The following is a 25,355-nucleotide window of genomic DNA, read 5'->3' as shown; positions in this document are numbered from 1 at the left end:
GTTGCATGTTAAAGTTAAAAATATCCATGGGATATGAAGAAAAACACACTATGTCTTCGTAAGAAGAGCAGAAAAGTAAAAAGGTGGAAAAAAGAGGTTTAAAGAGCTAAAAACTACAGAGCTACTGGAGAGGCAGCCGTCTCACACAGCGCCCAAGGTCACATTTTCTTTACATTTTACTTCACATGTATCAAGGGATATGCATGTCAAGGCTTGAGATCTTGGGACTTGTCAAACACATTAAATTAATATATAACCCTGCTTAGCCGATTCTATGTGTGTAGCTTATGAAATCTTTCTCCTACAGTAGCCAGTACTCTTCTAAATGAAGAAATATATAAATACATAATAGTAATTAGAAAAAAATATGATTTATGTAACAATAGATAGATGAGCATTGATACATGAATCCATGGGTTTAGAAGGTCAGGCGACAATTCCATATTTCAATGCAAAATCGCTAGCTGCTAAACTTGGTCTACACAGACTGTGCATTGAACCCATGCAAGCTCTCTCAGCCTGCTGGTGGATCCGCACGTGACGTCACGAATCTGGCTCCAGACTCCCTTGGGATTTTTCCAGACGCGTTTTGTTATTTTATTTTTTTTTCTGCTGTAGACAGATGGCCTTGTGCAAAATTACCCTTGTGGATGAGTGTGTAAAGGGACATACTTTCATATAAAAAAAATAACACTAAATTGGTCCAGGATATGCACTTTAAGAGGGCCAAACCTGTTCCAATATGATGATGTCTCTGTGCACAGAGTGAGGTCCATAAAGACATGGTTTGCCAAGTTGGTGTGGTAGAACTCAAGTGGTCTGTACAGAAACCTGACATCACCCCCACTGAATATCTTGCAATGAATTGGAACAGCAACTATGTAGCAGGCCTCGCCCAACATCAGTGCCCAACCTCACTAACACACTTGTGGCTGAATGGGCAAATCCCAGCCACATTTCAAAATCTAGTGGAAGACTTTCCCAGAAGAGTGAAGGTTATTATAATAGCAAAGGTGGTGGACTAAATCTGGAATGGGATGTTAAAAACACATATGGATATGGTTATTCAGGTTATCCTTATATTTTTGGTTAAATAGTGTAGATGTTAAATATAAAAGCTAAAATTCATTGTCAGGCTATGCTGCAGCTGCATCCTGACCCAGTACATGTGGTTAGCATCACAACATCATTAGTAGAACTTCTAAATCTTGAAATTCAGTTCTGCTATGAAAATATATACATAGAGATGTAGGTAGGCAGCACATGTAGCATTCATTAGTTAAGCTGGCTACATACTTTACTAGCTAGTGTTACATGCTACATTCATACGTCTTTCCATGCCCCGTCCATAATTGTACGCTTTATCAATTGTACACTTAATCCACTGCCTGATTGTGTGGCGCTAAATCAGAGACTTTTTAAAAAATTGCCATTGATTCATCGTCGTCACTGCCGAACCATGTTTGGTTGACTTGGCCAGAATTGCAGCAGTAGGGTGGCTGATTCCTTATTGCGTACTCACACACACACACACACACACACACACACACACACACACACACACACACACACACCTATGGGCAATTTAGAGTAGCCAGTTAACATAACTGCATGTCTTTGGACTGTGTCAAAGCACCTGGAGGAAACCCATACAGATGGAAAACATGCAAACTCCACACAGAAAGGCTCCTGTCGGCCACTGGGCTCAAACCCAGAACCTTCTTGCTGTGAGATGACAGTGCTAACCACTGCATCACTGTGCCGCCCTGGGGTTGATGATTTAAAAAAATGACAACAACAAACAAACAAGCAAACACAAAACAAAACACATTGGCATTGAAATACTTTTGCAGAAATTAACTTTGGGCACTGAAAAGAGTTCCACTGAACTAAAAGACAGTCATTCAAATAATTTATTTATTTACCTTTATTTAACCAGGAATAATCCCATTGAGATTCAGAATCTCTTTTGCAAGGGGATCCTGGCCAAGGGAGTAGCACAGTAGGTCCACATAAAGTACACAGTTGAAAAAACAACAACAAAACAAACACAAAAACTGTTAAAACAAATTGGCAAATCACATCATTACATTATAATCACCTGCTGCGTTCAGTAAGAGGACATGTGCATTCAGTAGTCAAATAGTCCTTGATCCTAGCTTTAAAATCTTCCATACTTGGGAGGTAATCCAATTTAAGATGACTCTGTAATTTATACCAGGATGAGGGTGTGAATGCTTTAAAGGCACTTTCACCAAAGACAGTCCGCGTACGAGGAATGGCGTACATGATCAATCTATCAAACTGGAGACTACAGCTTTTAGTGGTGACTTTAAGAGTCAAAAGAGAACATAAATAAGGAGGCAAGTCACACAGGCTAGCCTTATAAAGAAAACTGTACCAGTGTTCCCATCTACGATTGTGCAGAGAAGGCCAACCCACACTCTCATATAGGCTGCAGTGATGAGTACGAAAACCCGAATCCGTTACAAACCTTAATGCTGCATGATACGCTAAATCCAGCATTTTCAGAGGAGAGATTTGCATACATGTATAAGATGTCACCATAGTCAAGTATCAGTGGTGGCTGGTAGTCTTTCAAACAGGGGAGGCTGGTCGGTTACGATATTTCCAGATTTTAAAAGAAAAAACATCAATTTTGCCCATACTCTTGCCTCTGATCTGGCTGATAGTTGGCAGCGTCACAAACTGTGAAATAACAGGTTCTTTTGGCCCATTAGCCTACTGTCCAATATACATGATGGTGGTGTTGGGGGGCAGGGGTATATTTTAACATTTTATATTTTAAAATTGTGGCATGTTGTTTAAAAATTGATCATTATTGAAAGCAGCTCTTTGTCAGGAACCTCAGCAGTAGAGCTGGGTGCCACACATTTCATTCAATGACACTTTCCCTATATTTTACTTATTTTGACTGAGAAATGTTTTATTGACAATTTTGATAACCCTTCACTTTTAATCCAGGTCTGTAGTGTGAAATGTTCTTGGCTGTGTTTTTGTTTAAAAATGTTTTCCAAATTGTAGCTGTGTTTAATTCATATCCAGAAAAATATATATTCCAATATAATATAGTCAGCATAAACATTTTAAATAGATTCTATATTTTTGGTCCATCCATGACATATTACTAAAGTAGCCTATTTACTGTTGTTGATGTGGGTCACTTGCTGTTAGCCAATTCACTTTCTCGTACCAGGAGAGCTGAAAGGAACGAGTATTATTCCCTAGTCTGGCTAACGCGACTGCAAAGCTCTACGAGCTATTGGTCTGGCCAAGATATTAAGCCCAACCGTTTCCCAGAGCCCGTGGTTGACCCACCTCCCTGAAATGCCTCAGTTTGCTACTGGTCGAAGCCAGAAAAGGCTGTGACGAAGCTTAAACCAATCACATCACTCTTTCCTCTGACGTATGTGACGCGATGGGGCTAACTGGTAGATTAAACCATAGACATCCTATTATTAAACTCTTACCGAAGCCGGTCGGAAGCAAGGCAAAAACGTCCTTCCTTTCAATAAATACCTTCAGGGCTGCTCTTTGCTCCGTTGTCAATGAGAACTTCCCGTTGAATGCTTTCAATACAGCATTCGTGAATGAAGCGCTTCCGGCATAGATTCTGTAAACAATCTATGGCTTCCGGTCGCAGTTCTACTACGTCAGTGCCTTGAACATGCCTCTACCCAGGGCCGTTGGAGATGCTCAAAGTTGATTGGTTCCCGATTTTTCGGGAGCTTGGAAGAGCTGTAGATAGCCTGCCTGGCCAGACTAAGCTCGCAACAGGCCCTCGTGTTGCGTCACGCTTAGGATGGGCGGGCCCAGGCTAATTATTCCCTACCTTTTTCACCAAGTCAATTTGAGGCGTTGGTCTACCCTGCTCTGCGGGCATACCCTGTGGGCGTTTTTGCAGTATTTGTCCAATAATCGTCTTGCATTTTGAGATTGAAAAGCGCATAGCTCCCAAATGCCATTGAAGTGCACTGAGGCTGGGCTGCATCGCGCTGTCACGAGGGGGAAAAACTCACGCACACATTAAAGTTATAAGGGAATGATTTCGCACTGTAGTGGGTTGAGCACATATATTTCTATGATTCTGGATCTGAAATAGCAATGTTATAAGGTCGGCTATAACATAAGCCTAGCGCAATTCATCCTACATGATGTTCGTCATTTTTAGAGGAGGCTTAGCCTCCCTCGTTGTCTTAGAGCAATCGCCCGTGTCAAGTATCGATAAAAATGTTGCCTGTATCAGTCTTTTTCTCACACTAAAGGAGAAACAGCTTTTGTTTCTATAGTAGAAACCCAGTTTAACCCTGAGTTTCTTTATAAGACACTCAATGTGGTATTTAAAAGACAGATTTTCATCCAAGTAAAATCCCAAGTATTTGTAGACTGAGACTCGTTCAATCACTTTCTCATTTTGTGTAACAATCTGACAAACATCATCTGTGTTCCCTGATTTTGAAAAACACATCATTTTAGTTTTGTCAGAATTGAGCACAAGTCTTAATTGAGTAAGATTTTTCTGAATAATATTAAAAGCAGATTGCAGCTTTTCTGTGGCATTTGCTAACGATGAAACAGAACAATACAAAACGGTGTCATCTGCATAAAAGTGAAATTTGGTGTCAGTTACGTTTTGACACAAGACATTTATATAAATAGTAAATAAAATGGGACCCAGTATGGACCCCTGGGGGACACCACTTTGAGTCAACAAAGGATTGGAGGACACACTATCAACCTGAAAACTTTGTGTTCTGCCACTCAAATAGTTGCCAAACCATTTGACAGCTTTTGAAGACATTCCAATATCCCACAATCTCTGGCACAAGACCGGGTGGTCAACCGTGTCAAAAGCCTTTGACAGATCTAAAAACAATGCAGCACAGTATTCTTTAGAATCAATAGCACTTATGAGATAATTTAAGACTTTCATAGTGGCAGTGACAGTACTGTGTTTTTTTTTCGGAAACCAGACTGCAATTCATTTAAAATGCTATTTCTTGTTAAAAAAAAATCTTTCAACTGGTCACTTATAAGCCCTTCTAAAACTCTGGCTAAAGCAGATAATTTAGATATTGGCCTATAATTATTGGGATTTGATCAGTCACCACCCTTCAATAAAGGAGTGACATATGCTGACTTCCATACACTAGGAATTATCCCAGTTTCTATAGTCAGGTTAAAAATGTATGTCAAAGGTTCTGTAATATGTTCAGCAGCAATTTTCAAAAACTATGGGTCTTACCCATCAGGACCAGAGGATTTCTTGGTATTTAACCTAATGAGAGCATTGTATACCTCCTGTCTAGTAATAAGAGCAAGATCAAAAACACAAGGTACATTTTCATCAGACAGAGAGTAATCCTCTTGACTCATCTCTTGTTGTATTTCCTGCTCAAACAACAAACCAGAAAATATAAAGTGCTGGTTCAAAGAATCTAACATACTTTTCTTGTCTATAATATTCTCATCATTCAGCATTAAAGTATTCGGAAGCATAGTGTCCCTTGTGCCTGAAGACAATAATTTAATCATCTTCCAGAATTTAGAAGGGTTGTTTGTGCTATCACATAATTCATTAACATAAAAATCTGCTTTAGCTTTATGTATTTGAGAGACACACTTGTTTCTCAGATGGCTAAAATGTTGCCAGTCTGAATTACTTTTGGATTTTCTTGCAGTTGTCCAAGCAAGATTTCGTTCATGAATTATCTCAAGACAGTTGCTCTGAAAACCACGGGGTGTCACATCCTTTAATCTTGTATTTTCTAAGAGGAGCATGTTTTTCATAAACTCATTGAAGAAGCCATTGGCCACAGTTCTAAACTGTGGCAACATATAAATAGATTAACCAACTCAAGTAAGCACAAGCACCCTAAAATAAACAGTCTTAAAATATGCAATGGACTCACTGATAGTAATGAGTCAATTGCAAATGGTTTTAATGATTTTTTTTATTGAATCTGTGAAAGAATTAGCAAGTTATTTTAAATCTACTGAACTACCTCCTGCTGAGTTTGGTTATGATAACACAAACTCCTTCTTCATAAAAGAAGTATCCCATGATAAAGTTAAGAAAGTGATTGCAAACCTGAGCAGCTCTATGGCGAAGGATAACCATAACTTAAATACTGCATTTATCCAGAAACATCAGAGCTGTCTGTTGGAACCAATTACTTACTTAGTAAATTTGTCAATTCAAACAAAAAGGTTCCCAGAGAACTGGAAAACTGCAATAATTACTCCAGTTTATAAATCAGGAGAAAAGGACTTAGCAAGTAACTACAGGCCTATTGCCATCCTCCCGGTAGTTTCAAAAGTACTAGAGAAGATTGTAGCCGAGCAATTAATGGAGCATTTAGAGTCTAACCAACTGCTCTATTCACAGCAATTTGGATTTAGACAAAAATACTCCACAGAATCAGCAAATTGTTATCTGCTCGAGAAGATCAAAGCTTTTCTTGATAAAGGAAATGTTGTAGGGGCAGTGTTTTTGGATTTAAAAAAGGCCTTTGACACTGTTAACCACAATGTTTTACTTAATAAATTAAATCAGTTCAAAATGTCGCCTGAAGCTTTGAAGTGATTTAAATCATACTTAGAGGGGAGACAGCAGTGTGTCAGGGTTAATGGGATGAAGTCAAATATGCATGCAAACAGCATGGGGGTACCACAAGGATCTGTGCTTGGTCCACTGCTGTTCTCAATGTACATCAATGACTTACCAAGTTGCTTCCCAGGTGTCAACTGCCAGATGTATGCTGATGACACGATTATTTATGTGTCTACTAAAACACCCAGCTTGGCGGGCGAGCATCTGACGCAGGCTCTATCACACATCTCTGAATGGCTTGAGTTATCAAACCTAACTCTTAATGTTAAAAAAACAATGTCCATATGCTTTTCCATGTATAACAGGCCTGTTTATGATGTATTTGAGGTTAGGATTAAGGAGGAATTTACTGAAGTGGTAAACAAGGTTAAGTATCTAAGTATTATCCTGGACAAACACTTAAAATTTGATAGTCAGGTTAAGTACATTTGTAATAAGGTCAGACCAAACCTGAACTGTTTTCATTTTATTAGAAGGAACCTGTCACATCAAGCTGCAAAATTATACACGCATGCAATGATTTTTTTTCTCACCTATCATATTGTATCACAACATGGTTGCAGGTTTCTGCAACTACTATGAAACCCATAGTTTCAATATACAAGCAAGCCATAAAAATTATGGACCGGAAACCAGTGAAATGGCATCACTGCCGCTTATTAAGGAAACACAACCTTTTCACTTTTGAAAATTTTATTAACTTTAGTACTCTTAGATTCCTTTTTAAATGTCTAAATAACCATGTGTCTACACTGTTTTCTGAAGTGGCCATCAAGTGTCAGAGCTCTCATAGAGCGGTCACACGAGCTTCCACCTGTGGTGATTGTCTAGTCCCAAGGTGTAAGACTTCTTTCTGCCAGTCTGCTCTCTCTGTAAGGGGGGCTAAACTTTGGAACTCTCTACCCACTGAGCTCAAACTAGAGACCAATATAAATGTTTTTAACAAAGGACTTAAACAATGGTTAAAATCTACACAACAGTGTTTGCATGAATTCTCTTAACATATTAATTGCTTGATCATATTGCCTTTGTTTTGTAGCTTCTATATGAACCAAATATTGAAAAATGCTTGCATTTTCATTTTTTTCTTGATTGTTTTTCCCTTTTCCTATTCTTTATATTTCATTTGTTCTGTCTTTTCAAAGCCTCCTGTGGACTGGTGTTGCGAATTAGCACTTGTGCTAAAACACTCAAACAATGCATCTGGTTTGTCCAATGTAATTGCTATGTCCACATCAAATAAACATTTAAATAAATAAATATTTATAATGTCCAACAATAATGATTTAAAATATTGCAATGCTATCTCAGGCTCTGGGATCAAATTTACCGTAGTCTAATCACAGAGATAAAGGTCATTTAAAAAAGCTTGTTCACAGAATTACTTAAAATTTCTCTAAAGTATAATACGTGATTTACACTTTGATAACCTTGTGTCTCTCACACAAGCAATTATGCAGTGATCACTAACATCATTTGCAAAAACAGCAGAAGCTTTGTATTTCTGTGGAACATTAGTTAAAACCAAATCAAGGAGCGTTGACTTCTCAGGATGTTTGGTGTTTGGCCTAGTTGGTGAGTATATAATTTGGGTCAAATGCGCTGAATCGCAGAAGCATTTAAAAGAATCAGATGCAGGAGTTAACCAGTCCCAATTTAAGTCCCCCATTAAAACCAATTCATTGTAGTTTAATGATAAGCAGTCAGACAATGAGGATAATCCAACGTTCCACTAAAGAACAAAAGTAACACACTTGATCTTTTTTTAACCATAACATCTGTAATCTTATTATTTATGTTAACGTTGATGTATTTTTTGTTTACTCTGATGAATCTTTTCTTTGTTTCTTCATGTCAGCCTTTTTTCAGTGCATGTTTTATGCTGCAAGTCCTTTTTTGATGTCTACTTTTCAATGTTACCTTACTCTCTCTGTTTTGGAAGGGGAGGAGTTTGGAGGGAAGGGTCAAGAAATTTGTCATTTGCATATATTTAAATGAGACAAACGTCACTGTCCCAGACCCAATGTCTGCCAGCTTTGCCTACAATCCTCTACATTTCAACTTCACTGAGTGCACCTCTGTGACAGGCAACCTAAACCACAAGTATGTCTTTTTGTTGCCCCAAATAAACCGGGATGGCATAAGGTTTACTTTTTTCTTTGTGCTGTTTGGTGGATGCTCTGTTGGACCAAGGTTAACATGAACTGTAGCTAGGTTGTGTTAGCTAGTTTAGCGATGGTTAATGGTAGGCTAGGTTAGCTAAGCTTAACTCTTCCACCCTGTGACTGTGCTTGAATGAACCTAAGGATGTTGTAGACTACAGTTTTTCCTTATTTAAATGCATATATTTAAATAACACATTTTCTTGAGCCTCCACTCCAAATTTGTCCCCCTCCATGCCAAAACAGAGACAGAGCATTGACACTGAAAAGTACTGACATTGGAAAAAGACTTGCAGTGTAAAACAAAACAAAACAAAAACAGCAACTGAAAAAGGTTCAAGTTATGGCCCTTTTCCACTACCCTTTTTCAGCTCACTTCAGCTCGCTTCAGCTCACTTCAGCCCGACACGGCTCGCGTTTCGACTACCAAAAACCAGCACGACTCAGCTCGTTTCAGCCCTGCTTAGCCCCTAAAACTCGCACCGTTTTGGAGTGGGGCTGAAGCGAGCCAAACCGTGCTGACTGAGGTTGGGGGCGTGAGCAGACACTCCCCTGTGCACTGATTGGTGAGGAGGAGTGTCCTCACATGCCCACACACGCCCCGCGAGCGCGCTGGGATCTGTAAACACCGCAAACCCGGAAGAAGAATAATTATGAATTACGAGAATTTCTGAAGCCTTATGCGCCTCGCCTCATCTATACGCTCTTGCCAGTATCTGTTGGCGTTGTCGGTGACAACAAGCCACAGCACCAAGACCAGCAACACTAACGACTCCATGTCCTCCATGTTTATTGTTTACTATCCGGGTCGTGAGACTACCGCTTAAAAGCTCACTGAATCAGTGACATACAGAGCATCGTGGACGAGTTCGCGGAGCGCAAGGCTCGTCGTATGCCCTTCAAATAATGCGCGCAGTAGGCTATTGATGTTTTATTATGAGCCATGTACAGTATGTCGCCGAATGTTTTTTTGTTTCTGAGTTACATGTTCGTTTGAAGGACTTAATGTACAAAATAACATAGTTGCACCCCGGAGTGTTGAAATTGGTAAACACAGTGCATTCAGTGAGGTTTGCACCGCCCTCCTTTTATTTCTGACTCTTCCTGTCACTGCTGCAACCTCTGAGCGCTCATTCGTATGCCCTTCAAATAATGTGCGCAGTATAGGCTATTGATGTTTTATTATGAGCCATGTACAGTATCCTAATGTTTTTTGTTTCTGAGTTACATGTTCGTTTGAAGGACTTGATGTACTAAATAACATAGTTGCACCCGGTAGTGTTGAAATTGGTAAACACCGCAGTTGCGGACATTTTGTAGCCTAAAATGATGTTATGATAAGCTTTAATAAAGGGCCCGGTCATTTGCCCCGCCCCCGGCCCGGCTCTGACTTGTTCCGCCACTGTCACTGATGTCACTGTTTGCGCTGCTTAACGACATCACATGACGTCCACCCACTTTCGCTAACTCCACCCAATGTGTCCACCCACTTCCAGCCAGCACGGTTCAGCGCGGTTGTAGTCGAAATGCAACTCCAACAGCCCCGCTCAGCCCGACTCAGCTCGACTCGGCACGGCACGACTCAGCCGCGTTTGTAGTGGAAAAGCGGCATTAGTAAGACAGAGACAGGGGGTGCTGTGAACCTTGGGCATTTGTAGTTTGCTTCGTGTTCTGACTCACAATGCTATTACTGACACAAATGAAGAAACAATTGTCATTGAAAAAGTACATCAGAATAAATGAACAAAAAATAAAATGTAGCATAAATAATAAGATTACAAATATTATGGTCAAAAAGGATCAAGTTGGTTACATTTGTTCTTCACTGGAAGCTTGCATTATTTTAATGACTGTTTTTAAGTTCAGTGGAACTCTTTTCAGTGCCCAAAGTTAATTTCGACACAAGTGTTTCAATGCCAGAGTTCTATTTTTGAGTTTTTAAATCAATGCTGATTTTGTTTTATTCAATGCCAAATTTAAGGCCTCTGATTTAGGTCCATATAATTCTGCCATGTTTTACCAGCACTGGCTCCTCCCACTGCTACAGACAGCATGTAATTAGTATATGAATAATACATTTAGCATTAAAATTGAACATTTAAATGTAACATTTAGATTTACATTTACCATTTATATTTAGATTTACTATTAACATTTAGCTTTACAACATTTACATTTAGGTTTAACAGGTACATTTAATATTTACATTTAAAAAATTAGGTTTATGTTTAACATTTATAATGTCTGATTTAAAAAAAAAATCATTATATATTTATTATATTTGAATCACTACCTAAATGTAACAAAATTACCTCAAATATTCAAAAGTAAGTGTGTGTGTGTGTGTGTGTGTGTGTGAGAGAGAGAGAGAGAGAGAGAGAGAGAGAGAGAGAGGGAGAGAGATTCACAACAGCCTATATTCCCTTGAAACACATGGGGCCACACACACCACATTTGTTTAGCTTTTGGGGCACACATTTTAATATACTCTTTCAATCATTTATCCTTATTTTACTTCATCCCCGTGTTTCAATCAGGGGTTTATTTGGCATTGCACTAAATTATAGCTTGTTTTATGTATATGTGTGTGTGTGTGTGTGTGTCTGTACTCGCTTCTCGTTCAGCACCCAGACTGCTTTGATTATGCTCTTGCTAACCCCAATGCTCTAATTACACTCCAAACCAAACGATCCCCATGCTCTCCAAATAACCTAGCCAGACCAGATCAAACACATGCACACCATCATTAAGCAGGCCACGCCTGCTAAGACCGCCAATACTACTCCCTCAGCCAATCACAGCAAACTCTTATTGCCAGGAACAATCTACCGCCCATGAGCTTCTTGCAATAATTTCATTATTTACCAAAAACTAATGATATTTTTTCTCCACTGATTATTAAGTTATTGTTTTTATTATAACGGCATTATTATCCTGTTTACAAACATTCAACTTATTTAAGCTGTTGTGATTCCATATATATTTGACTGTCATAGTAACATATACAGTGCCTTCCATGATTATTGACACCCCTTGTAAAAATCAATAAAAAGGGTTAGAAAAAATCCACCTTTTGGTGAAGTCATTTCATCTCACACTGAAAAAAAATGAGAAAAATCCAACCTTTAGTTGAAATAAATATATTCATAGAAAAACAAGTCCCTCACCAAGAATTAATTATTTTCAACAAAATAAATGTGCCACTATTATTGACACCCCTGCACTTAATACTTTGTACAACCTCCCTTTGTCAGTAAAACAGCACTGAGTCTTCTCCGATAACATTTTCTAAAGTTGGAGATACAGAGCAAGGCATCTGAGACCATTCCTCTTTAAACAATCTCTCCAGATCATCCAGGGTCCACGGCTCTCTCTTGTGCTCTCTCCTCTTCAGCTCACTCCACAGGTTTTCAATGGGATTCAAGTCAGGGTACTGAGATGGTTATGGCAGAAGCTTGATTCTCTGGTCAGCGAACCATTTTTGTATTGATTTGGACATATTTTTTAGATCATTGTCCTGCTGGAACATCCAAAAATGACCCAGTTTTAGTTTCCTGACAGAAGCAGCCAGATTTTGTTTTTAAATATCCTGGTATTTCATGGAGTCCATGATGCCATTGTCAGGGACCAAACAGGAGAGGAGATCAAATGCGCTCAAACCACAGTTTATTAATAACAGGGGAAAAGGGAGTTGGGAGAATGTGTGTGGGTGAAGTCCAGTGACAGGAGAACTGAGAGGCAGGGATGGCTGGTGGTGACATCTGAGGTCTCCCATCCAAGTACTGGCCAGACCTGACCCTGCTTAACAGCTGAGATCTGACAGGATCCAGCATAGTCAGAGAGGTGAGGCTGTAGGCTGACAGTACTTGGGTTTCAGGCAGTCTCCCAGCAAGCAGTACCACAGCAGGCAGGAGTTAGAGAGCAGGACCAGGCAGATGGAGAGGCAGGCGAGCAGCAGGGCTAAGTGAGCTGGAGATCAGGCGAAGGTACAGGAGAGGCAGGCAAGAGGCAGAGTCGACAGAATGGAAGGCAGATCAGGTTACCAGGGCTGGAGAGCAGACAGAGTCAGACGGAACAGGATAATTTCAGGAGTCAGAGTAGTTGGAACACAGAGCAGGTTATCAGGCTGAGAGTTGCAGATGATCTGACACAGAAGCTTGGGAGGACTGCAGCTTAAATACACACAGGGGGGAAGCAGGTGATCGGCAACAGCCAATGACAGTCACTGAAAGATAATAAGAGGAAGTGAGTGCGGGCGTGGCCGGTAATGCTGAGTGGAGATGTTACCTGAAGAGAGAAGCCCACAGGTAGGACCATGACAGAACCCCCCCTCAAGGGACGGCTCCAGAAGTCCCTAGCTCCAGATCCACAAAGACGGGTGGGAGGAGGGGGAATACTGGTGGAGGGTCAGAACTCCTCTGACAGGTCAGAGTCCAAGGCCTCAGGATCTGGTTCAGGATCGGACTCAGGGACAGTAGCGGTGGGCGCATCGTCATTCCGACAAGGCCCCTTTCGTCGGCCCCTCCGGTTGGCCAGCTGGTCCGGATGCAGGCGGTGAAAGGTGCTGATGAGGGTACGGTCTAAGATCTTCCCAGCAGGGACCCACATCCTCTCCTCAGGACCAGAGCCCTCCCAATCTACCAGGTATTGGAGGCCCCTGCCCCTGCACCGTGACTTCAGCAGTCGCCGGACAGAGTAGACCGGGCCACCATCGATGAGACGAGGAGGAGGAGGAGAAGGTGCAGCTGGGACCAGTGGGCTCTCATGCACTGGCTTGATCTTAGAGACATGGAAGGTGGGGTGCACTCTCATAGACTTGGGCAGTCGGAGCTGGACAGCAGACTGGCTGATTATCTTCAGGATAGGGAATGGTCCAATGAACCGAGGTGCTAGCTTACGAGACTCCACCTGGAGGGGTAGGTCTTTGGCAGATAACCACACCTTCTGGCCCACCTGGTAGGTGGGCGCAGGCGTCCTCTGCTGGTTGGCTCCAGTAGAGTAGCTGGTGACTGACTTGAGGAGTGCAGCGCGGGCTTGAGACCAGGTGCGGCGGCATCGGCGTGCATAGGTGAGGGCAGCCGGGCAGGTGACCTCTTCCTCCTGGCTGGGGAACAGGGGTGGGTGGTAGCCATACACGCAGTGGAATGGGGACACTGGGCTGAGCTGGTGAGGGAGTTGTGAGAGTATTCCACCCACAGAAGGTGCTCGCACCAGGCCCTAGGGTTGCGTGACGCCATGCACCGAAGTGCCTTCTCCAACTCCTGGTTAGTCCGCTCCGACTGGCCATTGGACTGGGGTCAGAATCCGGAGGTGAGGCTGGCGGTGGCCCCGAGTAGGTGACAGAACTCCTTCCAAAAAGAGGAGGTGAATTGCGGCCCCCAGTCCGAAATGATGTCCTTGGGTAGCCCATGGATGCGGAAGGCATGTTGCAAGACGATCTGGGCAGTCTCCTTGGCTGACAGTAGTTTAGGGAGGGGAACAAAGTGTGCCATCTTGCTAAAGCGGTCCACGATGGTGAGTATGACCATCATCCCGTTAGAAGGGGGTAGACCCATAACAAAATCCAGGGAAATGTGGGACCAGGGTCGCATTGGCATGAGCAGAGGCTGGAGCAAACCGGCAGGGGGCCAGCTGGAGGACTTATTTTGGTTACAGGTAGGGCAGGCTCGGACGAAGTCTCGCACATCCCTGCTCATAGTAGGCCACCAGAACCATTGGGCGAGCAGGTGGTAGGTGCGAGTGGAACCAGGGTGGCAGGCTAGATGGGAGTCGTGTCCCCATTGTATAACCTGGGATCGCAGGTCTTCAGGAATGAAGAGGCAACTTGTGGGGCATGCGCTGGGGCTGGGTTGGTCATGGAGGGCTTCCCGCACTCGTTCTTCAATGTCCCAGGTCAGAGCAGCAACGATACAAGGGGTCAGATAGGATGGGAGCCAGGTCCTTGGAGGGGGCATCATCCTTCTGGAACTGGCGGGAGAGTGCGTCAGGCTTGGTGTTGTGAGATCCGGGCAGGTACGAAAGGGTGAAATTGAATCGGGTGAAAAAGAGAGCCCAGCGGGCCTGTCTGGGGTTGAGTCGTTTGGCGGTGCGGATGTATTCTAGATTCTTATGGTCTGTCCAGACCAGGAATGGGACTACGCTCCCCTCCAGCCAGTGGCGCCATTCCTCCAGGGCGAGCTTAACCGCCAGCAGTTCCCGATTGCCTACGTCGTAATTGCGTTCGGCTGGCGATAGACGGTGGGAGAAGAACGCACAGGGGTGGAGCTTGTTGTCATCCACAGACCTCTGTGAGAGCACTGCCCCGACTCCTACATCCGAGGCGTCCACCTCAACGATGAATTGCTGCTCCTCATCAGGCAGCCGGAGGACAGGAGCAGTGGTGAACCGAGCCTTGAGGGTGGCAAAGGCTTTGTTGGCGGCTGGAGTCCAGGTGAAGGGCTGTTTGGTGCTGGTCAAGGCGGTGAGGGGTGACGCAATGGTGCTGTAATTACGAATGAATTTCCTGTAGAAATTTGCGAAGCCCAGGAACTGCTGAAGCTGCTTCCTGCTCTCTGGTACTGGCCATGAAGTAACTGCAGAGACTTTGGCAGGGTTCAGCTGGATGCTCCCTTCTGCCACGATGTACCCCAGGAACCCCACAGACTTGGCATGAAACTCACACTTCTCCGCCTTGACGAAGAGGGAGTTTTCCAGGAGACGACGGAGCACTTGCTGGACATGCTGGGTGTGTTCGGACAGGGTTTTAGAGAAGATCAGGATGTCGTCGAGGTAAATGAACACGAACTTGTTCAACATATCTCGCAGGACATCATTCACCAGAGCCTGGAATACCGCTGGCGCGTTGGTAAGGCCAAACAGCATCACCCGGTATTCATAGTGACTGGTGGGGGTGTTGAACGCGGTCTTCCACTCGTCTCCCTCCCTTATCCGAACCAGGTGGTAGGCATTCCGGAGATCGAATTTGGTGAAGACTGTGGCTCCCTGGAGCAGCTCGAAGGCAGAGGTAAGCAGTGGGAGAGGGTAACGGTTCTTGACGGTGATGTCGTTGAGACCCCTGTAATCGATGCAGGGGCGCAGGGATCCATCCTTCTTTTCCATGAAGAAGAACCCAGCGCCAGCGGGAGAAGAGGATGGATGGATAAGGCCGGCAGCCAGAGAGTCATTGATGTAGGCCTCCATCGCCTTCCTTTCTGGGGCGGACAGAGAGTAGAGACGACCCTTGGGTGGTGCAGTGCCTGGGAGGAGATCAATGGCGCAGTCGTAGGGCCGGTGAGGAGGCAAGGAAGTGGCCTTGGTTTTACTGAATACCTCCCGAAGGCTGTGATAACACACTGGGACATTAGTGAGGTCGGGGGCAGAGCTGGCAGGTGGAGTACGGGTGTTTAGGATGGCGGCTCATAAGCAGGTCCGGTGGCAGTCCTTGCCCCATTCTCTTATCTCTCCAGTGGCCCAGTCGAGGTGAGGACTGTGCTGGCGGAGCCATGGATAGCCCAGGATGAGAGGTTGGCCAGGGGAACGGAGCAGGTGAAATTGGATGGTTTCGTGGTGGTTGCCTGACAGAGTCATCGGAACAGGGGCAGTGAGGCGGGTGACGGTGCCAAGGAGATGGCCATCCAGTGCCCTGGCTGGAATGGGAGAGGATAGGTGATGGCTTCGCAGACCCAACTGGCGTGCAAGCTCAGTGTCCATGATGTTAGCCTCGGAGCCAGAGTCCACCAGGGCGGCCAGGGTGTGGGTGGAATCCAACAGACGAAGGCAGACTTGGAGCATAGGTTTCTGGCTGGTGGAGGATTGGATGGTCATTGAGCCCAGCCGGGCCCCTCCTATGTCCGGTGAGCTCATCGCTTTTACTGGGCAAGAGGCAGCATGGTGACCGTCACCCCCACGGTACAGGCACAGATTGGAGGTGATCCGACACTGGCGCTCTGCCGGGCTGAGGGAAGCACGGCCGATCTCCATGGGCTCTGACTGGTCCAGAAGGCTCGGCAGAGAAGCAGCAGGAGACGTAGAAGGGGCTGGGTTACTTTGTGTGCTGGTGACTGGCTGATTCTGGCGGGCCCTCTCTCGTCGACGGGTCCAGACCCGGCAGTCAATGCGGACGGCCAGGGCAATGGCCTCATCGAGTGTCGATGGTTGTTTGTACAAGACCAAATTGTCCTTCATGTAGTCAGCCAGGCTGTGCAGAAAAGCGTCCACCAGAGCCTGCATGTTTCAATTGCTGCGCCGGGCCAAGGTCCGGAAATCGATCGAGTAGTCAGCCACTGTTTGTCCGCCTTGGCGAATACTCATCAGTCCTCCGGATGCCTCTACTGACGACGAGCCCAGGTTGAAGACCTTGGTCATCTCCACTGCAAGCAGGGATAAGGAGGCACATGCTGGTGTCCGGCGTTCATACTCTGCAGTCCCCCACAGGCGTGTGCGGCCAGTCAGACGAGTGATGACGAAGGCCACCTTCGCTGCCTCCTACGCAAAGGTTCTGGGCTGCAGGTCGAACAGCAACCGGCAGCTGGTCAGGAAAGCACGGACTTGGGAGGGATCACCGTCAAAATGCTACCGACTGCTGACCTTGGGTTCCGGGGCATCGAGTGTAGCAGGAGCACCTTCCGGAGCTGGAATGTCAGCGGCGGGTATGACGGGGGCTGATGCAACAAGGGGTTGCGGTGGTTGACTCAGAGGAGCAGGGGGTGCTAGGGCGGTGAGCAGCTGGAGTGCTTGGTCCAGTCGTTATTGCTGTTGCTGCTGCTGATGACCAAGCTGGATCAGGGCTGTAATGTCGGCAGACATCCGACTGACCTCCCCTTCGGTGCGCTGCAGCTGGTCTAGGGCAGACCTAGGGCACTGACTCCATGTCTTGGTCAGATCGTTCTGTCAGGGACCAAACAGGAGAGGAGATCAAATGCACTCAAACCACAGTTTATTAATAACAGGGGAAAAGGGAGTTGGGAGAATGTGTGTGGGTGAAGTCCAGTGACAGGAGAACTGAGAGGCAAGGATGGCTGGTGGTGATGTCTGAAGTCTCCCATCCAAGTACTGACCAGACCCTGCTTAGCTTCTGAGATCTGATGGGATCCAGCGTAGTCAGAGAGGTGAGGCTGTAGGCTGACAGTACTTGGGCTTCAGGCAGTCTCCCAGCAAGCAGTACCACAGCAGGCAGGAGTTAGAGAGCAGGACCAGACAGATGGAGAGGCAGGCGAGCAGCAGGGCTAAGCGAGCTGGAGATCAGGCGAAGGTACAGGAGAGGCAGGCAAGAGGCAGAGTCGACAGAATGGAAGGCAGATCAGGTTACCAGGGCTGGAGAGCAGACAGAGTCAGATGGAACAGGATAATTTCAGGAGTCAGAGTAGTTGGAACACAGAGCAGGTTATCAGGCTGAGAGTTGCAGACGATCTGACACAGAAGCTTGGGAGGACTGCAGCTTAAATACACACAGAGGGGAAGCAGGTGATCAGCAACAGCCAATGACAGTCACTGAAAGATAATAAGAGGAAGTGAGTGTGGGCGTGGCCGGTAATGCTGAGTGGAGATGTTACCTGAAGAGAGAAGCCCACAGGTAGGACCATGACAGCCATGTTCTCTAACAAGGTTTCCAGGGCCTTTGGAGGAAAAACAGCCCCAAAACATCACCAAACTTCCACCGTATTTTACAGTTGGGATCAGGTTCTTTCCATTATAGCCATCCTTTTTACGCCAAACCCACCTTAAGTGTTTATTGCCAAGAAGCTCCATTCTTGTTACATCAGACCACAGAACACAGTTCCAGTCAAAGTTGTAGTAGCATTTTGTAAACTTCAGGCACTTACATATGTTGTTAATTGACAGAAAAAGTTTCAAATAATCTGTTGGCATGGAGGTGGAGTCTGATGGTGATTTTGGAGACTTGGAAACCCCACGACTTTATTTTTTCTTGTAATTGACCAACAGTGATCGTTGGGGATTTTTTTTTGCCTACTTTACCATCCTCCTCACTGTACGTGGGGGCAAAATGAACTTGGGTCCTCTTCCAGGCAAGCTTGTAACAGTTCCAGTTGGTGTCCACACTTTTAACTATTGCCCTAATAGTGGAAATGGGCATTGTCAGGCAAGTAGCTATTTGTTTATAACCATTCCCTGACTTATGAAGGTCAACACACTTTCCCTCATTTGGTTTGTGTGTTCTCTTGTCTTTTCCATGTTGATGGATGACTAAGGGAATTTGGCCCCTGTGCCACCTCATATTTGTACCCCAGTTAATCATGGATTACAGCTTGAAAGTTCCTCCACACTCCAATCAACTCAAAAATGTACAATTTAAATGGGAAAAATGGTTCAGTTACATTGTCCATCCATTATTCATAACCGCTTATCCTATGCAGGGTCATGGGCAAGCTGGAGCCTATACCAGCTGACTATGGGCGAGAGGCAGGGTACACCCTGGACAAGTTGCCAAATCATCACAGGGCTGTCATCCTTCACAAACACCTACAGTCAATTTAGAGTCACCAAGGAACTTAACCTGCATGTCTTTGGGCTGTGGGGGAAACTGGAGTACCTGGAGGAAACCCATGCAGACACAGGGAGAACATGTAAACTCTACACAGAAAGGCCCCCATCGACCACTGAGCTTAAACCCAGAAACTTCTTGCTGCGAGGCGACAGGGCTAACCACTACACCACCGTGCTGCCCAGTTACATTGTGTTCACTATCATTTCCAGGGGTGCCAATAATAGAGGCACATGTGTTTTTGTGGAAAATAATTATTTGTTGATGAGGGATTTGTTTTTCGCTGAATAAATTATTTTTCAATTAAAGGTCGGATTTTTCTCATCTCTCTCCCCCCCTTCTAAACCTTTTTATTAATTTGTACAAGGGGTGCCAATAATTGTGGAGGGCAATGTGTCAAGCAAAAATGGGACAACGTTTCACTTTCAAAACTACAGGAACTGGTCTCTTAAGTTCCCAAACATTTACAGTATGTTGTTAAAAGTAGAAATGATGCAACACAGTGGTAAACATGCCCCTGTTCCAACTTTTTTGAAAGGTGTTCCTGGCATCAAATTCAAAATAAGCATATATTTTTCAAACAACAATAAAAGTTCTCAATTTCAACAGATGATATACTCTCTTTGTACTCTTTTCAATAAAATATCGGGTTTCCATGATTTGCAAATCATCGCAGTCTGTTTTTATTTATATTTTACACAGCATCCCAACTTTGATCATTTAGTGATACTGCCACTCTCATGCTCCACTCCGGACTTCCACTCCAGAGATTACTTATCTCCCAGGTCAGCGCTAATCCGGATCCAGGACGGTAATTCCATTTTGCCTGCATTCACTTCCTGGTTTTCTCTGCTGTGTATATAAACGCCGTTCTCAGACAGGGACTTCGCCAGAATGTCTCATCAGTTTTTTTCGCTGTTTCTGTGCCCTTTATACCTTCATGTTTTTTTTGCTCTCTAGCCTGCTTGTTTCTTGTCACGGTTTTTGCTCTAATGTTTTGTCTTTTTCATGTTTTTTTGTGCTAGAGTTTTTTGTCCTTGCCTGCCTCGTTTTTTGTCTCAGTTTTTGTCTGGATTATTTTTCGTGTTCTTTGTGCTAGCGTTTTTTGTCCTTGCCTGCCTCGCTTTTTGTCCCAAGTTTTGTCTGGACTATTTTTGCTATTTTTTGTTTGTTTACTTTTTGCTTCAATGAAATCACCTTTTTTACTGGGATTACTTGTCAGTGTTCTGCTTTTGGATCCTATCACACTTCATCTCGCCACCCTTAGCAGTACGTTTTGGCCAATATGGAGCCAGAAGAACTGACCCAGCTGAGAACGGCTATACAGCAGCAAGGAGCTCTCCTCGGGGCCCACCAACAGGAGCTCCAACAGATTACCCAGAACCTCTCCACCCTGTCCAATTCACTCAACCTTCTAGCCATGCAACTCCAGCACTCCCAAGCCATGCCTACCCCTACCCAGTGGCCTCCTTCACCTCCTGCCACCGCCGCTCTCCACGAACCAAGACTCCCTTCACCTCAGCCCTACAGTGGAGAACCAGGTACCTGCAGACCTTTTCTGTCTCAATGTTCACTGATCTTGGAGCTACAACCTCTGGCCTTCCCCACAGAACGTTCCCGGGTAGCCTATACCATCACGATCCTCACCGGCAAGGCCAGGGAATGGGGAACAGCGGTCTGGGACACCGATGCATCCTTTTGTTCCAGCTTCAAAGAATTCTCTGAGGAAATGAGGCGAACATTCGACCGCTCTCTGTCCGGCCAGGAGGTGGCTAGGGAGCTCATGTTGCTGCGGCAGGGGTCCCGATCTACCTCGGATTATGCCATTGAGTTCCAGACGTTGGCAGCGTCATGCGGATAGAACGAGAGTGCCCAGGTCGACGCGTTCCTACATGGCCTGTCCGACGCCATTAAGGATGAACTAGTCTCTCAGGAACTGCCGTCGGACCTCTCCAGCCTCATGGACCTTGCCAACGACATCAACACTCGGATTCAACAATGGAGGAGAGAGAAGAACCATGCCAGCTTCACCTCCTCTCCACCTTCTGCCTCGTCCCTCGAACCCATGCAGGTAGATAGGGTATGGGTGTCAGTGGAGGAACGACTGCACTGTCAGAGCACAGGGGCCTGCTTCTACTGCGGTCAGCAAGGACACATCTGCTGAGCCTGCCCGCTAAAAGGATGAGCCCACCAGTTAATCAAGGGGCCCTGGTGGGCAATGCTTGGAACCAGTCCCCTGCTGACTGACCATTGCTCCCTGTTATCATCACCCACAACAACCGGCATCACCATCGTCAGGCACTCGTCAACTTGGGGGTGGACAGGAATCTGATCTGCTCCACCACCGCCAAGGATCTTGGAATCCCGTTACTCGCCCTCAAGGTCCCTCTCACCATCCTGATACTCAGTGGCACTGGCTTGACCACCATCACTCACCTTACTGCCCCACTCACCTTAAGGATTTCAGGCAATCACTCCGAAACTATTCAATTTCACATCATGAATGACCCTCACGTTCCCGTCATTCTAGGACTACCTTGGCTGACGCAGCACAACCCTCACTTAAATTGGACTAATAACACCATCCCAGGCTGGAGTCCTTCCTGCCTGGCCTCCTGCCTGAACTCCACTCTGCCTCCTGCCAAACCACCACAGCCCTCAGCCAGCAAGTTTCCCGACCTCTCTCATGTGTCTTCGGAGTATCTGGACCTTAAGCTAGTTTTCAGTAAGACCTAAGCAGTGTCCCTCCCTCCTCACAGACCCTACAACTGTGGTATCGACCTCCTGCCTGGGACAGCACCACCAAGGGACGCCTCTACTCTCTTTCTCCTGCCAAAAGACAAGCCATGGAAAAATACATCACTGAGTTGCTGGCAGCTGGGATCATCCCCCCCTTCCTCCTCCCCAGCAGGGGTGGGGTTCTTCTTCATCGAAAAGGACAAGTCACTCTGCCCCTGCATTGACTATTGGGGTCTCAATGCTATCACAATCAAGAATCGTTATCCACTAACACTCGTGACCACGGCCTTCGAACTACTCCAGGGAGCCAAAGTGTTTACTAAACTGGACTTACACAATGCCTACCATCTCGTTAGGATCAGGGAAGGGGACGAGTGGAAGATGGCCTTTAACACCACCACAGGCCACTACGAGTACCTCGTGGTCCCTTTCGGCCTGACCAATGCACCCGCGGTCTTCCAGGCACTAGTTAACGATGTCTTGAGGGACTTCCTTAACACCTTTGTCTTCATGTACCTGGATGACATCCTGATTTTCTCTCACTCCCTGGAGGAACACCGGGGTCACATCCGGCAGGTCCTCCAACGCCTGCTAGAAAACAAGCTGTTTGTCAAGGCGGAGAAAAGCGAGTTCCACCAAAGCTCTGTCTTGTTCCTGGGATTCATCATCTCTCCGGCGAAGATTCAGATGGACCCCCTCAAGCTGGAGGCAGTTGCTGACTGGCCCACCCCATCTTCGAGATGAGAGCTCCAATGCTTCCTGTGGTTCGCCAACTTTTACAGGCGCTTCATCCGCAACTTCAGCACAGTGGCCGGACCTCTCTCAGCCCTGACCTCGACCAAGACCCAGTTCAAGTGGGGGGAAGAAGTGGAGAAAGCCTTTTCCATGCTCAAGTGCAGGTTTACCACAGCACCCATTCTCACCCTACCTGATCCCACAAGCAGTTTATCATCAAGGTCGACGCTTCCGAGTCAGGGGTCGGAGCCATTCTCTCCCAGAGAGCCAGTGACAACAAGGTCCACCCGTGCTCCTTCTTCTCCTGCTGGCTGTCGCCAGCCAAACGTAACTACGACATTGGCGACAGAGAACTACAGGCTGTGAAACTAGCCTTGGAGGAGTGGAGGCACTGGCTTGAGGGGTCTGATCTTCCCTTCCTAGTCTGGACTGACCATAAAAACCTGGAGTACCTCAAGTCCACCAAACGCCTCAATTCTCAACAAGCCCGATGGTCTCTCCTTCTCCTGGTTCAAATTCACACTCTCCTACCACCCAGGCTCCAAGAACGGCAAACCCGACGCCCTGTCCAGGACGTTCTCTTCCTGCCAGGAGGAGTCCAAAATGCCTGTAACCATCCTCCCTCCATGCTGCCTGGTGGGGGCCGCCATACTTGAGGTTGAGACACTAGTGCAGAAGGCCCTGGAGCAGGACCTCGGAGAAGGTAACTCCAATGACATTCTATGTAATCATCTGTTTGTTCCCTGTCCTGTGTGAACCCAGGTGCTGCAGTGGGGTCATGGCTCCAAGCTGGCCTGTCATCCGGGAGCTGCCCGAAACCTGACACTCATCCAGCAGCGCTTCTGGTGGCCATCCATCAAGGAAGACGTTCAGGAGTTTGTGGCAGCCTGCAACACATGCTCCTGGAACAAGACAGCCAATCGACCCCCTGCAGGCTTGCTAAGACCCCTCCCGACTCTGCATTGACCTTGGTCTCACATCGCTCTGGACTTCGTCACAGGACTCCCCAACTCAGGTGGCAACACATGCATCCTCACTGTTATTGACCATTTCTCTAAGACCGTTACTTTCATCCCTCTGCCCAAGCTCCCCTCAGCCAAAGAAACTGCTGAACTACTCATCCAGCACATTTTCCGTCTACATGGACTGCCCACTGACATAGTTTCTGACCGGGGTCCTCAGTTCACTGTGCAATTCTGGAGGGCCTTCTGCAAACTCATCGGGGCCACCTGTAGTCTCTTCTCAGGCTTCCACCCACAAACCAATGGCCAGGCAGAACAGGCGAACCAAGCTTTGGAGGTAGCACTCAGGTGCATGGTGTCCAGGGATGCCAGTTCTTGGAGTAAGTACCTACCTTGGATCGAATATGCTCATAACACTCTCCCTTCCTCTGCCACAGGTCTCTCTCCATTCCAGTGCTCCCTACGTTACCAACCACCACTGTAAAGGATTTATTCTTAATTGTAAAGGATTTATTCTGTGACCCTCTGTTTCTCTCAGCTAGAAACAGTATTTTTGTTTAAAATGACCAAGAAGGCATTAATTTATTCTGTGACCTTCTGTCCAGCTAGACACAGTATTTTTTGTTTAAGAATTCCATTACTGTCGTAAGGACATATTGATCTGCGTTATCAAGAGGTCGTGCGTAATATTGATATCTTTTTGAACATTCTGTCAGAACATTTGCTGATATGATTGATCCAAGGTTTCACTCACACATACAAAAGGTTCAATATGATCACTACAGCCTGCATTCTTTTCTCAGTCAACATTGAGCAGAACTACTGATAAGTGCTCACAGACTGACCCAGTTACAGATATCAACACACACACACACCACCCACCCACACACACACACACACACACACACACACACACACACACACACGGTATAAAAAGCTTTTGTATTCTCTCGTCTTTGGCAAAGCTGTGAATAAAAGACAGTGAAACTAATTTCTGGGTTCCTGTCTGTTTCATGATTTGCCCCAGAATTCTGGGTGACACAAGGGGACCTATCTGCGAGAGTGTGATCGCTCCGGTTGGGGGCAAGAGGGAGAGATGGTGGATCTCTTACCTATCAGTTTTGGGGGCTTGTCCGGGATACTCCTGATCAGGTAAGAAATCTTTTATTTTAAGGGACTTCCGCCTGGTTGGTAGTATCCGAAAACCCATTTATCTCCGTGTGAGTTGCCACGGAATGATTAGTGTATCCCCGTGAAGAGTTGCCACGGGATGATTAGTGCACGTGCGTCTGTGTGAGTTACCACAGAATAATTTATCTCAAGACGGTCCTTTCGTGTCACCATGGGGGGAAATTGTGTTAAGGTACCCAGACCGGACCCCGAGGAAACCCCACGGGATTGGATGAATCGCTGTGGTTTAGCATTCTACACCAGTCCATAGTTAGACAATTTGGCCGGTTGGACTGAATCCCAGCCTCAGTTTTTGACTTATCCTCGTGCAGGAACTTTTAATATCTCACCTCGGCACATAGACAAATATACGAGAATGGGATTATGATTATATGACTAAAGGCTATTTAGAATGGGTCAGAATGAAACCAATATGGGACGATTTTCACAGAATTAAAAAAAACTATATCCAG

This window comes from Neoarius graeffei, chromosome 12 (assembly GCF_027579695.1).
Source record: "Neoarius graeffei isolate fNeoGra1 chromosome 12, fNeoGra1.pri, whole genome shotgun sequence".
Taxonomy (NCBI): Eukaryota; Metazoa; Chordata; class Actinopteri; order Siluriformes; family Ariidae; genus Neoarius; species Neoarius graeffei.
The sequence above is the reverse complement of the archived record's forward strand: the minus strand, read 5'-3'. Positions refer to the sequence as shown.